The sequence below is a fragment of the Procambarus clarkii genome, chromosome 62 (genome assembly GCF_040958095.1).
Source record: "Procambarus clarkii isolate CNS0578487 chromosome 62, FALCON_Pclarkii_2.0, whole genome shotgun sequence".
Taxonomy (NCBI): Eukaryota; Metazoa; Arthropoda; class Malacostraca; order Decapoda; family Cambaridae; genus Procambarus; species Procambarus clarkii.
Window position 1 is genome coordinate 7,504,162 of NC_091211.1, and position 17,764 is coordinate 7,521,925.

The following is a 17,764-nucleotide window of genomic DNA, read 5'->3' on the forward strand; positions in this document are numbered from 1 at the left end:
CAAAAAAAACAAAAGATGTATTATAACAACGGATGCGAGAAACCAACAGATGCGAGAATCTAAAATATGGAAGAAACCAACAGATGCAAAGAACGAAGAGATGCAGGAAACCAACCATCGCAATCAACCAACAAATGCAAAAATTCAATAGCTGAAAGGAACCAACATATCCAAAGAACCAACCCGTGCAAAAGTCAACAGATGCAATAAACCTTCAGATTTAATAAACCAATAGATGCAAGGAACCAAAAGCTTTAAGGAACCAACAGATCCAAAGAACTAATAGATGCAATAAACCAACAACAATGGTCGTGCTGAAAAAATAATTAGAATAAATTTGCAATCTTAAATTGTGTATCAGTTGCCTATTTCACAATATTATCTTCCATTTGCTATCCATGTCTTACGTCAAAACTAAATAATGGAAAACCTTCTTTATGAATCAGACAAGTCAATGAAATAAAACCAATATAATATTTAATGTTAATAAATGTTTTATGTCTGAATAGGCCCTCCATGACAGCTGTCATGTGTTGTGGTTAGCCTTGTGGGGTCCTGGGTCTTGTATGGTGGTTGGCCTTTTGTGGTGGTGGGCCTTGTGGAGTCCTGGGTCTTGTATGGTTTTGGGTATTTTATGGTATTGGGCCCCTGTGGGGTGCTGAGTCTTGTATAGTGTCCTGTCACAACATCCCACAGCATCGCTGGTAGCATAAACCTTCTCATAAATCATCAAAAACCCACCTGGCTCCCAACGGGTATGTCTAAGGCTATGGAAAAGTCCAGAACAAATCCATCAGTTTTCTGGAGCATACATATATACATGTCACCACTTTTTATACAACATATCCACAACTATTTTACTGAAACTAACAACAGTACAAGTCCAGCAGCTAGCTGTCACTAGGCTGCAATCACCTAATAACAGTGGTACACTGGTCAACTGAGAACATGAACATGGTGGGTAGTGACATATTGTACCCAGAGTGGAGTAAAATCTCAGTACGGACATCAATAACACAAATCAAAGCCCTCTCCTGCCTGCAAAAAATAAGTCCCCTCAGGACTGACAAATGACAGAGTCTAAACTTGCCTTCAGAAAACCAACTCAAAGTCCCAACTGAACTACCATAGGGCAAAGTCTAGACTCTTCCTAAAATCGCCGCATTTCAGTTCACAATGACCGGGAAAGGGACAAATTCAATTACTCTACGAAAGTACAAGACTATAAATACTTGACCAAAAAGTAAAGTCAATTACAGGTCTTCCAAACGTAGGATTTACAATGTCTAGTAATGTAACAGAGTCAGAATTTCCTTTCAACTGTTTTAGTCCCCCCAGACCAGGAACTAGACTAAGTCCAACATGAGGAAATTCAGCTATATCCATATTCCAGGAAAAGTTGATTAAGTTCCAAAAAAGTGAATTTTTTCATAATTTTCACAAGCCATGAATATTAGGCAAACTCCACAAAATTCCACACCGGAGTCTAAATCCAACAAACAATAAACGGACCAAGTACCCACACACGCACACAGTGAGGAATATAAGTCACCTATCACAGTTACAAAAATGTACTAATGAAAAACATTATGTATACTGATCCTCACAGAAACCTTCGTACATAAAGTAAGAAATAAAATTAATAATTATATACACTACCATGGAGCACACACACAACCTTTGTGTTCTCCTTTACCACCCAGAGACCAGCGAGTCTCTCCCTGCAATTGACACCTGGAACAACCACAGGCACTAAAACTACAAAATTATATGACCCCTATACGGAAAAGTGTAGGAGTGTTGATGTTCGGCAGTCCTCCAATTGCTGGTGTCAATGCAATTGACACCTTACAAAAAGGATGACTACACCTAGTCACACTTACAAAAAAAAGATAGCTTCTTGGCTGTTTATCTGTGGTAAAGTAAGGGAAGACACGCAAAACACATAGTATGAACAATGAAACTTTAATATAGAAAACAATTAAAAACAAAGACAATCCCTTGGCTATGTACAGTGCAAACAAACTAGTCAAAAAATATAACATAAGAAAGAAGAATAGGGATGACGTTACTCTACAATAATATAAACACAAAGTGATTAAACAGGTGCTGAGAATATAGCGCTAGCTGAGAAACATCCACCTGATAGACAACGTATATTAGTTAGTTGTTCACGGCTTGAGAGCACAAGGATATTCTGAGTTCAATGGTTGGTTCAAGCCCAGACATCGACTTGTAGAGGGCACTGAGGTGCAGAGGTGCAGGTGTGCAGTCGGCGAGACACCAATCAGAAGCAGGCAAGCTGGGAATGGTAGTTTGCTGGTTGACGACGGAGCCGGCATGGAGGGAGTGTGAAGTAGGGGGGAGTCTTGGGTACGTTTGCCTCCTGGTCAAAACGTTTTGTGCTACTGGTAGACGTATCTTGAAGGTAGCATCTTATTGTTGAATAATATACGTAACTTTATGTAGAGAAGAGCAGGCTCAATCTATCTTGAAAGAGATTATCGTCACAATATATATATATATATATATATATATATATATATATATATATATATATATATATATATATATATATATATATATATATATATATAATGAAGGTGAAAACATGGGGGGATACATAAGGGATAAATGTGAGGTGAAACATAGAGGCTGCAGAAGGCTTATTGGCCCATACGAGGCATCTCCTATCTAAACACAAAGATTAATCCAGTGTAATTGGCCTGTTATGTTGGACATTGTCTTCTGTGTTGGCATCGATATGTTCTTGTCTTGTCCTTACTCTCATGGTGGGTAGAGTAAATAGTTCCGTGATTTGGGTGTTCATGGTAGGTCGCTCTATTCTTATGTGAATTGCCTTAAGAATTTGTAATCTTCTTGCATCTTGGGTTTTGTCTATTATGCAAGTATTCTTGTTCAACATTTCTCTTGTTAGAGTAATGTCATGGGCTTGTCTCATGTGATTCCTAGGGGCACCAGACTGAAGATGGCATGTCAAACGCCTCGTCAGCTTGGTCGACGTCATACCTATGTACTTACATTGAAGGTTACATCCTTCGTGGGGGCAAGTGTACATGTATACAACGCTTGACTGCTGTAGAGGGTTCTCCGTCGGCTTCGGGCTGTTTTTGATAAGGAGTTCGGAAGTCTTCTTTGTTTTGTAGAATATTATCAGGTTTATGTTTTGGTTAGGAGTAGTGCTTTTTACTCCTTTACGGATTATTTCTTTCATTATTCTTTTCTCTTTTATATGTTCACTGTGCATGGTTGATTTGTAATATAATTTTATTGGGGGTGTTGTGGTTTCTGTTCTAGGTTCTGAATTATACCAACGGTCCAAGTGTCTTCTTATAGCAGCGTTTATTTCCGCGTTGCTATATCCGTTGTTCACCAATACCTGAGTTACTCTTTCAAACTCTCTACTCACGTTGCTCCATTCAGAGCAGTGGGTAAGCGCTCGACGAATATAAGCATTGAGAACACTGGCTTTGTATCTTTGGGGGCACTCACTTCTACCGTTCTACTAATATATATATATATATATATATATATATATATATATATATATATATATATATATATATATATATATATATTTTATTAAATATGACCGAAAAAGTAAGATTAATAATTCTAACACGAATTTTCTCAATCTTTCGTACATTATGCTTCACTGTTGGAGGTAAATCAAAAATCACTTCTCCAAAATTCATTTTTATTTTATAAAATAAAATAAAAAATAAAAATGAATTTTGGAGAAGTGATTTTTGATTTACCTCCAACAGTGAAGCATAATGTACGAAAGATTGAGAAAATTCGTGTTAGAATTATTAATCTTACTTTTTCGGTCATATTTAATAAAATATGTCTACAGGAAAGACTGCTACCAAAATATACTAATATATATATATATATTAGTATATTTGGTAGCAGTCTTTCCTGTAGACATATATTATTAAATATGACCGAAAAAGTAAGATTAATAATTTTAACACGAATTTTCTCGATCTTCCTTACGTTTCTTTTCACTGTTGAATCTTAGCAAACAACACAGAAATCATCGATAGATACAGCAATAGCACGCGGCTTGACATCTGCGAGGCACTACACATCAAGAAGTCAACACCAGCAATCAACAGCCAATTAATGCACAACTATATTCTACCCACTTCAAGACACCGCTCCAATATAGAAGCATCAAGAAATATGGGCCAATAAAAATAGACCTTCTGCAGTTACCTACTTTTAATACCTGTTTGTATTTCATTGTTTCGTGTTCTGTCTTGTGTTAAAAGTTTATTTTCACCTCATCCAAAACTATTGTAACATGTCACTTCACCCAAATGTAAGTATAAAAACTCGAAAGATTTTTAAGCTCTATTCAGTTAAAGTTGTGTGTGTTTGTGTAAACTAAAGTCTCTAAAAATGTAATAAGTTTTACGAAACGCGCTCAAGTGTCGCGTCAGACTAGAAATAAAAATTAATTTTGGAGAATTGATTTTTGAATTATCATCAACAGTGAAAAGAAACGTAAGAAAGATCGAGAAAATTCGTTTTAGATTTATTAATCTTACTTTTTCGGTCACATTTAATAATAAATATATATATTTATATATATATATATATATATATATATATATATATATATATATATATATATATATATATATATATATATATATATATATGTATGTCGTACCTAGTAGCCAGAACTCACTTCTCAGCCTACTATTCAAGGCCCGAATTGCATAATAAGCCAAGTTTTCCTGAATTAATATATTTACTATATTTTTTTTCTTATGAAATGATAAAGCAACCCTTTTCTCTATGTATGAGGTCAATTTTTTTTTATTGGAGTTAAAATTAACGTAGATATATGACCGAACCTAACCAACCCTACCTAACCTAACCTAACCTATATTTATAGGTAAGGTTAGGTTAGGTAGCCAAAAAAAGCTAGGTTAGGTTAGGTTAGGTAGGTTAGGTAGACGAAAAAACATTAATTCATGAAAACTTGGCTTATTAGGCAAATCGGGCCTTGAATAGTAGGCTGAGAAGTGCGTTCTGGCTATTAGGTACGACATGTATATATATATATATATATATATATATATATATATATATATATATATATATATATATATATATATATATATATATATATATATATATATGTCGTACCTAGTAGCCAGAACGCACTTCTCAGCATACTATGCAAGCCCGATTTGCCTAATAAGCCAAGTTTTCATGAATTAATGTTTTTTCGACTACCTAACCTACCTAACCTAACCTAACCTAACTTTTTCGGCTACCTAACCTAACCTAACCTATAAAGATAAGTTAGGTTAGCTTAGGTAGGGTTGGTTAGGTTCGGTCATATATCTACGATAATTTTAACTCCAATAAAAAAAAAATTGACCTCATACATAATGAAATGGGTAGCTTTATCATTTCAGAAGAAAATTATCGGGCCTTGCATAGTAGGCTGAGAAGGGCGTTCTGGTTACTAGGTACGACATATATATATATATATATATATATATATATATATATATATATGTCGTACCTAGTAGCCAGAACTCACTTCTCAGCCTACTATTCAAGGCCCGATTTGCCTAAGAAGCCAAGTTTTCCTGAATTAATATATTTACTATAATTTTTTTCTTATGAAATGATAAAGCAACCCTTTTCTCTATGTATGAGGTCAATTTTTTTTTATTGGAGTTAAAATTAACGTAGATATATGACCGAACCTAACCAACCCTACCTAACCTAACCTAACCTATATTTAAAGGTAAGGTTAGGTTAGGTAGCCAAAAAAAGCTAGGTTAGGTTAGGTTAGGTAGGTTAGGTAGACGAAAAAACATTAATTCATGAAAACTTGGCTTATTAGGCAAATCGGGCCTTGAATAGTAGGCTGAAAAGTGCGTTCTGGCTATTAGGTACGACATATATATATATATATATATATATATATATATATATATATGTCGTACCTAGTAGCCAGAACTCACTTCTCAGCCTACTATGCAAGGCCCGATTTGCCTAATAAGCCAAGTTTTCCTGAATCAATATATTTTCTTTATTTTTTTTCTTATGAAATGATAAAGCTACCCATTTCATTATGTATGAGGTCAATTTTTTTTTATTTGAGTTAAAATTAACGTAGATATATGACCGAACCTAACCAACCCTACTTAACCTAACCTAACCTATCTTTATAGGTTAGGTTAGGTTAGGTAACCGAAAAAGTTACGTTAGGTTAGGTTAGGTAGGTTAGGTTGTCGAAAAACAATTAATTCATGAAAACTTGGCTTATTAGGCAAATCGGGCCTTGCATAGTAGGCTGAGAAGTGAGTTCTGGCTACTAGGTACGACATATATATATATATATATATATATATATATATATATATATATATATATATATATATATATATATATATATATATATGTCGTACCTAGTAGCCAGAACTCACTTCTCAGCCTACTATTCAAGGCCCGATTTGCCTAATAAGCCAAGTTTTCCTGAATTAATATATTTACTATAATTTTTTTCTTATGAAATGATAAAGCTACCCTTTTCACTATGTATGAGGTCAATTTTTTTTTTATTGGAGTTAAAATTAACGTAGATATATGACCGAACCTAACCAACCCTACCTAACCTAACCTAACCTATATATATAGGTAAGGTTAGGTTAGGTAGCCAAAAAAAGCTAGGTTAGGTTAGGTTAGGTAGGTTAGGTAGACGAAAAAACATTAATTCATGAAAACTTGGCTTATTAGGCAAATCGGGCCTTGCGTAGTAGGCTGAGAAGTGAGTTCTGGCTACTAGGTACGACATATATATATATATATATATATATATATATATATATATATATATATATATATATATATATATGTCGTACCTAGTAGCCAGAACGCACTTCTCAGCCTACTATGCAAGGCCCGATTTGCCTAATAAGCCAAGTTTTCATGAATTAATATATTTTCTCAATTTTATTTTCTTATGAAATGATAAAGCTACCCATTTCATAATGTTTGAGGTCAATTTTTTTTTATTGGAGTTAAAATTAACGTAGATATATGACCGAACCTAACCAACCCTACCTAACCTAACCTAACCTATCTTTATTGGTTAGGTTAGGTTAGGTAGCCGAAAAAGTTAAGTTAGTTTAGGTTACGTAGGTTAGGTAGTCGAAAAAACATTAATTCATGAAAACTTGGCTTATTAGGCAAATCGGGCCTTGCATAGTAGGCTGAGATGTGCGTTCTGGCTACTAGGTACGACATGTGTATATATATATATATATATATATATATATATATATATATATATATATATATATATATATATATATATATATGTCGTACCTAGTAGCCAGAACGCACTTCTCAGCCTACTATGCAAGGCCCGATTTGCCTAATAAGCCAAGTTTTCCTGAATTAAAATATTTTATCTAATTTTTTTCTTATGAAATAATAAAGCTACTCATTTCGTTATGTATGAGGTCATTTTTTTTTATTGGAGTTAAATTTAACATAGATATATGACCGAACCTAACCAACCCTACCTAACCTTACCCAACCTATCTTAATAGGTTAGGTTAGGTTAGGTTAGGTGGCCGAAAAAGTTAGGTTAGGTTAGGTTAGGTAGGTTAGGTAGTCGAAAAACAATTAATTCATGAAAACTTGGCTTATTAGGCAAATCGGGCCTATATATATATATACCCTTACTGCCAGGAGCAACGCAACTGGTTTGTATAGGATGCTATTTGAACCACTTTCAAGCCGGCACTCGGATGGTAATCTTGGGCATTGCATTTTGTCAAATCACGTCGTTCTTTGGGGCACACATGAGGAACACAAATGTGAACAAGCCTGAATGGTCCCCAGGACTATATGCAACTGAAAACTCACACCCCAGAAGTGACTCGATCCCTTACTGCAAGGAGCAACGCAACTGGTATGTACAGGATGCCTTAAACCGCTTGACCATCACGACTGGACAGAAGGAAGTTATAGCAGAAGCTATTTGAACCACTTCCTCCCCAGCCCTCGGATGGTAATTTTAGGCATTGCATTTTATCAAATCACCTCGTTCTTTGGGGCACACGTGAGGAACACAAATGTGAACAAGCCTGAATGGTCCCAGGATTATATGCAACTGAAAACTAAAACCCCAGAAATGACTCGAACCCTTACTGCCAGGAGCAACGCAACTGGTATGTACAGGATGCCTTAAACAGCTTGACCATCACGACCGGACATAAGGAAGTGATAGTAAAAGCTATTTGAACCACTTCCCCGCCGTAACTCGGATGGTAATCTTGGGCATAGCATTTTATCAAATCACCTCATTCTTTGGGGCACACGTGAGGAACATAAATGTGAACAAGCCAGAGTAGTCCCCAGGACTATATGCAACAGAAAACTCATACCCCAGAAGTGACTCGAACCCTTACTGTCAAGAGCAACGCAACTGGTATGTACAGGATGCCTTAAACCACTTGCCCGTCACGACCGGACATAAGGGAGTGATAGCTGAAGCTATTTGAACCACTTCTCCACCGGCACTCGAATGGTAATCATTTTATCAAACCACCTCGTTCTTTGGGGCACACGTGAGGAACCCAAATGCGAACAAACCTGAATGGTCCCCATGAATATATGCAACTGAAAACTCACACCCCAGAAGTGACTCGAACCCTTACTGCCAGGAGCAACGCAACTAGTATGTACAGGAAGCATTAAACCGCTTGACCATCACGACCAGACATAAGGAAGTCATAGCCGAAGCTATCTGAACCACTTCCCCCCCCCCCCCCCCGGCACTCGGATGGTAATCTTAGGTATAGCATTTTATCAAATCACCTCGTTCTTTGGGGCACACGTGAGGAACACAAATGTGAACAAGCCTGAATGGTCCCAGGATTAAATGCAACTGAAAACTCAAACCCAGGAAGTGACTCGAACCCTTACTGCCAGGAGCAACGCAACTGTTTTGTACAGGATGCCTTAAACAACTTGACCATCACGACCAGACATAAGGAAGTGATAGCCGAAGCTATTTGAACCACTTCCCAGCCGGCACGCGGATGGTAATCCTGGGCATAGCATTTTGTCAAATCACCTCGTTCTTTGAGGCACACGTGAGGAACACAAATGCTAACAAGCCTGAATGGTCCCCAGAACTATATGCAACTGAAAACTCACACCCCAGAGGTGACTCGAACCCTTACTGCCAGGAAGAACGCAACTGCTATGAACAGGATGCCTTAAACCGCTTGACCATCACGACCAGACATGAGGAAATGATTGCCGAAGCTTTTTGAACCACTTACCCCCGGCACGCGAATGGTAATCTTATGCATAGCATTTTATCAAATAACCTCATTCTTTGGGGCACACGTGTGGAACACAAATGCGAACAAGCCTTATTGGTCCTAGCATTATATGCAACTGAAAACTCAAACCCCAGAAGTGACTCAGACCCTTGCTGCCAGGAGCAACGCAAGTGGTATGTACAGGATGCCTTGAACCCCTTAACCATCACGACCAGACATAAGGAAATGATAGCCGAAGCTATTTGAACCACTTCACCATCTACACGTGGATGGTAATCTTATGCATAGCATTTTATCAAATCACCTCGTTCTTTGGGGCACACGTGAGGAACACAAATGCGAACAAGCCTCAATGGTCCCCAGGACTATATGCAACTGAAAACTCACACCCCAGAAGTGACTCGATTCCTTACTGCAAGGAGCAACGCAACTGGTATGTACAAGATGCCTTAAAACGCTTAACCATCACGACTGGACATAAGGAAGTTATAGCAGAAGCTATTTGAACCACTTCCTCCCCAGCCCTCGGATGGTAATTTTAGGCATAGCATTTTATCAAATCACCTCGTTCTTTGGGGCACACGTGAGGAACACAAATGTGAACAAGCCTGAATGGTCCCAGGGTTATATGCAACTGAAAACTAAAACCCCAGAAATGACTCGAACCCTTACTGCCAGGAGCAACGCAACTGGTATATACAGGATGCCTTAAACAGCGTTACCATCACGACCGGACATAAGGAAGTGATAGCCAAAGCTATTTGAACCACTTCCCCGCCGTCACTCGGATGGTAATCTTGGGCATAGCATTTTATCAAATCACCTCGTTCTTTGGGGCACACATGAGGAACACAAATGTGAACAAGCCTGAGTAGTCCCCAGGACTATATGCAACAGAAAACTCAGACCCCAGAAGTGACTCGAACCTTTACTTTCAAGAGCAACGTAACTGGTATGTACAGGATGCCTTAAACCACTTGCCCGTCACGACCGGACATAAAGGAGTGATAGCTGAAGCTATTTGAACCACTTCCCCGCTGGCACTAGGATGGTAATCTTGGGCATAGCATTTTATCAAACCACCTCATTCTTTGGGGCACACGTGAGGAACCCAAATGCAAACAAGCCTGAATGGTCCCCATGACTATATGCAACTGAAAACTCACACCCCAGAAGTGACTCGAACCCTTACTTCCAGAAGCAACGCAACTGGTATGTACAGGATGCATTAAACCGCTTGACCATCACGACCAGATATAAGGAAGTGATAGCCGAAGCTATTTGAACCACTTCCCCCCCCCCCCCCGGCACTCAGATGGTAGTCTTAGGCAGAGCATTTTATCAAATCACCTCGTTCTTTGGGGCACACGTGAGGAACACAACTGCGAACAACCCTGAATGGTCCGAGGATTATATGCAACTGAAAACTCAAACCCAGGAAGTGACTCGAACCCTTACTGCCAGGAGCAACGCAACTGGTTTGTACAGGATGCCTTAAACAACTTGACCATCACAACCGGACATAAGGAAGTGATAGCCAAAGCTATTTGAACCACTTCCCAGCCGGCACTCGGATGGTAATCTTGGGCATAGCATTTTATCAAATCACCTCGTTCTTTGGGGCACACGTGAGGAACACAAATGCTAACAAGCCGTGTGGGAAAAACCTGCTGGGATTGATATAAGAGGAGACTACCAGGGACTTGTACTGAACTAAATTAAAAAATTACTGTCTGCAAATTAATTCAACTAAAATCTCTAGCTAGGGTTGTAAATCCTAGATCCTCTTTTCCTAATGACAAACTGTGGGCTGTAAGGGACAGGTGGGGTGAATGACTATGTTGATAGAAGTTCCAATCCACCTGTAGACAGGGATCTCACATCAGCTTGTATTTTATACAAGGATAAGATTTGATAAATTCAGTTATCTGACTGAACACTGGCTCTGTTTAAATCAGGGATTTAAACATACATAGTCTAACCTAGTACCATAACTTAACAGCCAATATGTACTTATACTATAAACAACTAATTAAATTGTAAAAGTATAATAAAAGACCTTAAATGTAGTCTTAATACTATTAAGTAACTACTAATTATATTCAATTAAATGAACTTATATGATAACTTAAAAATAACTAAGCAAGCAATTGATAACTTATTTATATATTCAAATATATGCAGACATATTCAATTTATACGATACAGTTAGCTTGAGTGAATCTCTTCCAACAATATGGACACTTATGAGGTTTTTACTTATTGAGGCTGAATTCTTTCTGGCACAATGGACACTCATGAGGTTCAGTGCTTGGATAAGATTCACAGCTACACTACAATTTTAATAAACTTACTGAAATGTGAGGCTTAGCCTCGCTTTTTAACCAACAGACAGATTTATAGGATATTAAAGTTACACAAGCATACAATTGGCCAATCATACACCAAATAACCCTCAATAAACCCAAATAACCCTCAATCATACACCAATCATACACCAATTGGCCAATCATACACCAAATCCTCAATCATACAAACCCTCAATCCCTCAATCCCCCTCAAACCCTCAAACCCTCAATCATACACCAATTGGCCAATCATACACCAAATAACCCTCAATAACCCAAATAACCCTCTCTGCCAGTCGGGGTGCCTGTCTGACAAGTTTGCCAGACTGATTAACTCTCTCTTGTTGAGTTTAGGCACGATATTTTGCTACAGCGTTGCTGTATGATGATCTGGTAGCGTTGCTACGTGATTGTCCCTGCTGTTGCAGAAGAATGAGTTGATAAAGATAAAGAATGAAGGTGGAGGAAACCGTGTCACCGTGATCTCCACTATACACTCTTATTTTATGTAATGTTCCAGGATTTTCCTTGTAGATATTGTCCAGGTACTCCCCCAGTTCTAGAGAGTATTCACTGGCGATAAAAAATATTAGATAAGGTGTCCTTGATCTGGTAATGTTCGCTAAGGATCAGTCACTTGTTCACTCAATTGTAAACAAACGCGGAGTGCCGCGAGGCATCGTCGTGGGCGCTTCTCGCCCCCGAGATGCCCCTCCCTCTCCCTTGAGAGGTAACTTTCAATGAATATTGATTGATTATTTTTACAGTCTAGACTTATGATTAAGATAAGATGTGATTATAATATAATTAGATATAAGATTTAAAGATTATAAGTAGTATTTGAAAGTACCACTGATTCTTATTAAGGATTTGATATTATCCCTACCGGATGTTGAATAAATGTTCCAATAGTTTTTTAATTAACAAATCCTTCTAGAAGATTCTGGATCCTTGAGAGATCATGTACAAAGTCACGTAGGCATCAAAAGGGCCCCTGTTGAGTACGTGTTCATGGTGCCATTGTCATCCAGGATCAAGCTATATAATGAATCTTTAATGATTCTAATATGATTTTGATACGATTTAGATATGATTTTGATATGATATAGATATGATATAGAAATTATACATTTCTTAGATGATTATTAGATATGGTGGGTAAAAATTTCCCACATCTTCCAGAGGGAGAGAACTGGCACAGAGTCCAATACTTAGGACAATAGTAACCATATGTATTTATTTACTCTCCATTGGATTGATAATACAAGTGCAAATTTTGCTTGCACTTTTGTGCTGCTGTCCGTTGTGGACGATTGTGTCTGTTAGGAGTCTGTGGGTCTTGTGGAGTTAGAGTGTCTTGAGGTCTCTCAGGATCTAACTGCAGCTGGCTCACTGATTCCATGTGGATGAGTTTGTCCAATGTCTTCAGGGAAGTTGTTCCTTTAGACAGGATTTTGACTATTCTCAAAATCCCCTGACTATCTGGATGGACTGAGACAACTTTACCTAATGGCCAGTCAGCCCTAGGGCCATCACTGTCTACCAAGACAATATCGCCAGGTTGGAGATTAGCTATATTATGTGGGACGTTGGCCCCATAGTTATGTTCTCGTAGAGATGTAAGATATTCTTTTGTCCAAACATCATTCCATTTTTGGATTATGCTGGACAGATGCTTATACCCCTGAACCAACTCGCTCTGACCCACATATGAGGGATCTCTGATCTCATCATCCACTAGAGATGGTACTGGAGACAGAAGTCTTCCATACATTAGGTGGGCAGGACTTAATGGCTCATGTTGAGTAGGATCCTCAGACAAGTAAGTCAACGGCCGGTTATTCACCTTTGATTCTATTTCCGTGATTACTGTCTGGAGTTCTTGAAGATTGATTTTCTGACGGTGTAGAGATTTTCTCAAGGATCTTTTTACAGTTCCTATTAACCGTTCATAAAATCCTCCGTGCCATGGGGCTCTCGGAGGGATAAATTTCCATCTGCAATGACGCTGTTCCAGTGTGGAAGTAACTGCAGGATGGGAACAGATTTCCCGTAGACATGCTTCTCCAGCTACCAAGTTTGCTCCGTTATCTGAAATCATCAGCTTAGGGCATGATCGGCGTGCTGCGAATCTGCGGAAAGCTTGAATAAATGATTGAGCAGTCATATCGGGTGTTACCTCTAGATGTACTGCCCTGGTGGTAGCACAGGTGAACAGACAGATGTATGCCTTGATAGGTTGCTTATCTGCAGTCCCTGTTAGATATATTGCTCCTGTATAATCTACTCCTGTCGTTTCGAAAGGTTGTAGATGGACCACTCGTTCCTTTGGCAGGGGTGGTGGCCCTGGATAAGAGCAAGTTCTTGCATCGTACCTTCGGCATATCATGCAATTCTTCAAGATTGATTTGACTGACTGTCTTCCCTGAGGAATCCAGTACTGCTGTCTGATTTGTGTGAGTGTGTCTAACACTCCTCCATGTTTGATGATTTGTTGATGTGTATGCAACACAATCAACCTTGTGATCCAATGATTTTTTGGTAAAAGCCATGGATGCACGGTATCTAGATTGATATCTGCGTGTTTAAGTCTCCCTCCACAACGCAGAATGTTGTGATTTTCTTGGTCTATCCACAGACCGAGATTGTGTTTTAACTTATGAGGAAGATTTTCATAGTTATTCCCATAAGTTTCTCTCTGGGCTTGTCTTACCCAATAGAGAAGTGCATCTGGAAAAGTGTATTTTATACCTTTTTTCCTGAGATAATGAAACACGTTCTGTGTTACATTGATTAATTTGATGAGCGAGGAGTAACGAGTACAATCCAAGACTGATATTTGAGCTTGCTGCCTGGTGGTAGTTATGGTTTGTGTCGTAATGACATGTGGCTTTTGTTCAGGCCAACTACCATTCACTAACCATCGAGGCCCATGAAACCAAATATCTGCCTTTGCAAACTGTTTAAATGTCATACCTCTTGATAAGAGATCAGCTGGATTATCCTTTGTTGGTACATGCAACAATTGAAAGCCTGCGGAAATTTCTTTAATTTCCGAGACGCGATTTTTTACATATGGAGTTGGACAGTTGTCGTTTCGTACCCATTGTAAGACAGCTTCATTGTCAGACCATATAATGACATCTTTGATGTTCATGGTAGACAAGACTTGTTTGATATGCACTGCTAAGCGTGTTCCAGTTAGCAGTGCTGTTAGTTCCATCTGAGGCAAAGTCCTCTTTTTTAATGGAGCGACTCTGGCCTTAGAGGTGATAAGATATGATTGATTAGAAGTCACTAAGTAAGCACAAGCTCCAAAAGCTTTGGCTGACGAGTCTGCGAATACATGTAGTGATACTTCTTCATTTTCCTCGACTATGTGTCTCGGAAAGATTATCTTTTCAACTAAAGTTTGTTCTTGAGCCACTTCCATCCAATCTTTTTGTAACTGGATTGGTAGTGGATGATCCCAACCAACCTTAGCCTTCCATGCTTCTTGCACCAATAAACGCCACTTGATAGTCAAAGGATTTAGTAGACCAAGTGGGTCGAATACTTTGCTAACTTGTGAAAGCAAATCCCTTTTTGTAGTGATGATGTAATTTACTGGCACGGATTTGATCGAGATTGTGTCCGAGATTAAATCCCAATCCATACCTAACACCTTTTGTGATTCTGGTACGTGATATTCAGGGTAATCTCTTGCTATTTGATTGTTCAATGTTGCATTATTAGAGGCCCAAGATTGTAGTGGCATGTTTGCACCTTGTAGCTCCTTGTTAGCCTCTTGATATAATTGTAACAGTTCAGTAGTACTGTTAACTGTCCCTTGAAAATTATCTACATATAGATTTTGACTGATTTCAGTCTTACAGGGACTTGATGATTTCTTCAGATGAGTATCTAGAGTTGCTTGCAATAGAAATGGACTGCTTGTCGCGCCAAAAAGAACTGATGAGAATCTGAAAGTCACTACAGGACTATTGACATCTTCTGGGTTCTCTACCCATAGAAACTTAGTGAAGTCTCTATCTTCTTCCTGTAAGCCAACTCTTAGAAAGGCCTTACTTATATCTGCTGAATACGCATATTTGTTAAGTCTAAACTTCAACAGTATGTCATACAATTTCTGAGTTAGACTTGGACCTGTTTGCAAACAATCATTTAGACTGGTTCCTTTGGGTCCAGATTTAGAGCTACAATTAAAAACTATCCGTAAAGGAGTTGGTTTTGATTCTCTCATTACAGCCATGTGAGGTAAAAAATGGCCTGTTTGCGTATTGTCATGTTTCACGACTTCGATGAATTTATTCTTTAATTGTTGAGCAATAATCTCATGATAGAGTTTTAAATGCTCAGGCCTTTTTCTTAGCTTTGCTAGTTGTGCTTTAAATTGACTATAAGCCATGTGATAATTGGTAGGTAAGGTTTTATGGTTGATTTTCCATGGTAGCCTTACCCAGTACTGTCCATCATGGTACTGTACAGTTTCTAAGTACTGATTGTATGCACAGACATCATCAGGACTTGGTTGTTCAGGAATTATTCCTATGGCATCAAGTTCCCACAATTGAGGTACAGATTCCAATCCATCATCAATCATGTGGGGGATTTTAAGTGGTGACTGTTCTTTGCCTAGTCATGCCACTATTACAGTTTCTGTATGATGTGATTTTTCAGGAGTTGAAGGTTCAAGATCTAGTATAGGTCCTGTCATCAATATGCCTCCTGCTGATTTGAGTATATTCATACCCATAGATTCTTCTGATCCTAGAATGAATCGATGATAGTAGTCAGCTCCAATCAGGATTCCGATATCCCCTATGTAGTCAGAATCGAGTAGAGGATCTGCTAATTGGATTCCTTTTTCTTTTAGGAATTTAATTGTTGCTGTCAGACCAGTCACTTCCATTTCAGTAGGAATTTTATCAACTACTATGGCTTCTACTGTCCTTTGGGATGTACCTAGACAGACATTGAGTTTTACTACTGGAAAGGTTCTACGACCAGAATTAGTAAAAAACCGTGATATGGAGGTAGATACTTGCTTTGAAGATTTAAGTTGTAAATCTTCTGCCATCTTTTTACTGATAAAGGTTTTCTGTGACCCTTGATCAAAAAAGCCTCTAGTTGGAATACAAATTCCTTGATTGCATAGTTCTAGATGTGCAGTAGGCAATATGGCTGTTGTAACAATTTCTGTATCCAAGTCGTTGACATTGCTCATTACTGTACAGAATTGTACGGCTGTTGTGGTATTATCATCTTTGGGCTTTGCCTGAGATGCAGGTTGATTATTGGAAGTCTGTGATCTGGATTGAGTGTTAATATCACTACAGAGTGCTGTGTGATGTACACTTTTATGACAATATTGGCAGTTTTGCAATGGAGTGTTACACTCACTTGTATCGTGCTTCCGTAGACAACGGATGCACCTGTTCAGAGATTTCAGTCGATCGATTCGACTGGCACGGCCTTCATAAACTGTGCATTGATAAATGGTATGTGCTTCTTGACAGAATAAACATTTTGGGGCACTTGTAGCTCCTTTTGTCTTATCTGTCTTAGGAGCTTGGTTTCCTACAGTTCTGTTAACTGTGGGGGATATAGCATAAGAGCCAACATTATTCTGTTTCCACTTTGCAGAAGAGGAGTTTTGTTGCCTTGATTTTTGACTGCCATTCTGGACATTTTTATTTTTGTCCGTGGATTCACTTTTGGGGATTTTTTCTTGAGATCTAAGTTTTCCTCGGCTTCGTAATCTTTGTACGTAAGCTCGAAGTCCATCAATGATTTGGCTTTGTGATAAGATGTTGGTGTTATAATGAGTGCATAGGCTGTCTATGACCTCATTTGGAAGTTTCCTTTGAATGATTAACTTTATAAGCCACTCTGCATCACCTACAGGTACTTTTGTACTGAGGGCTTTGATGATTGATTCTATAGACTATCGAAATGATTGTAGTGACTCATAACTTTTATTTGGAGAGGGTAAATCCAATAATTTGTATGAGAGACGTGCAATTGCAGTCTCCTTATCACTGTAGTTATCTTGTAACA

General features: G+C 38.3%; 1 protein-coding gene across 1 annotated transcript in view; it reads left to right on the top strand.

Moving 5' to 3' along the window:
- LOC138354256 (uncharacterized) overlaps positions 1-350 on the top strand; it is a 77,187-nt gene extending 76,837 nt beyond the window's left edge. The window contains exon 4 of the mRNA XM_069308166.1: positions 1-350. This exon is cut by the window's left edge and continues 986 nt beyond it. The gene's annotated coding sequence lies outside the window, so the exon portion shown is untranslated.
- Positions 351-17,764: the final 17,414 nt, after the last annotated feature.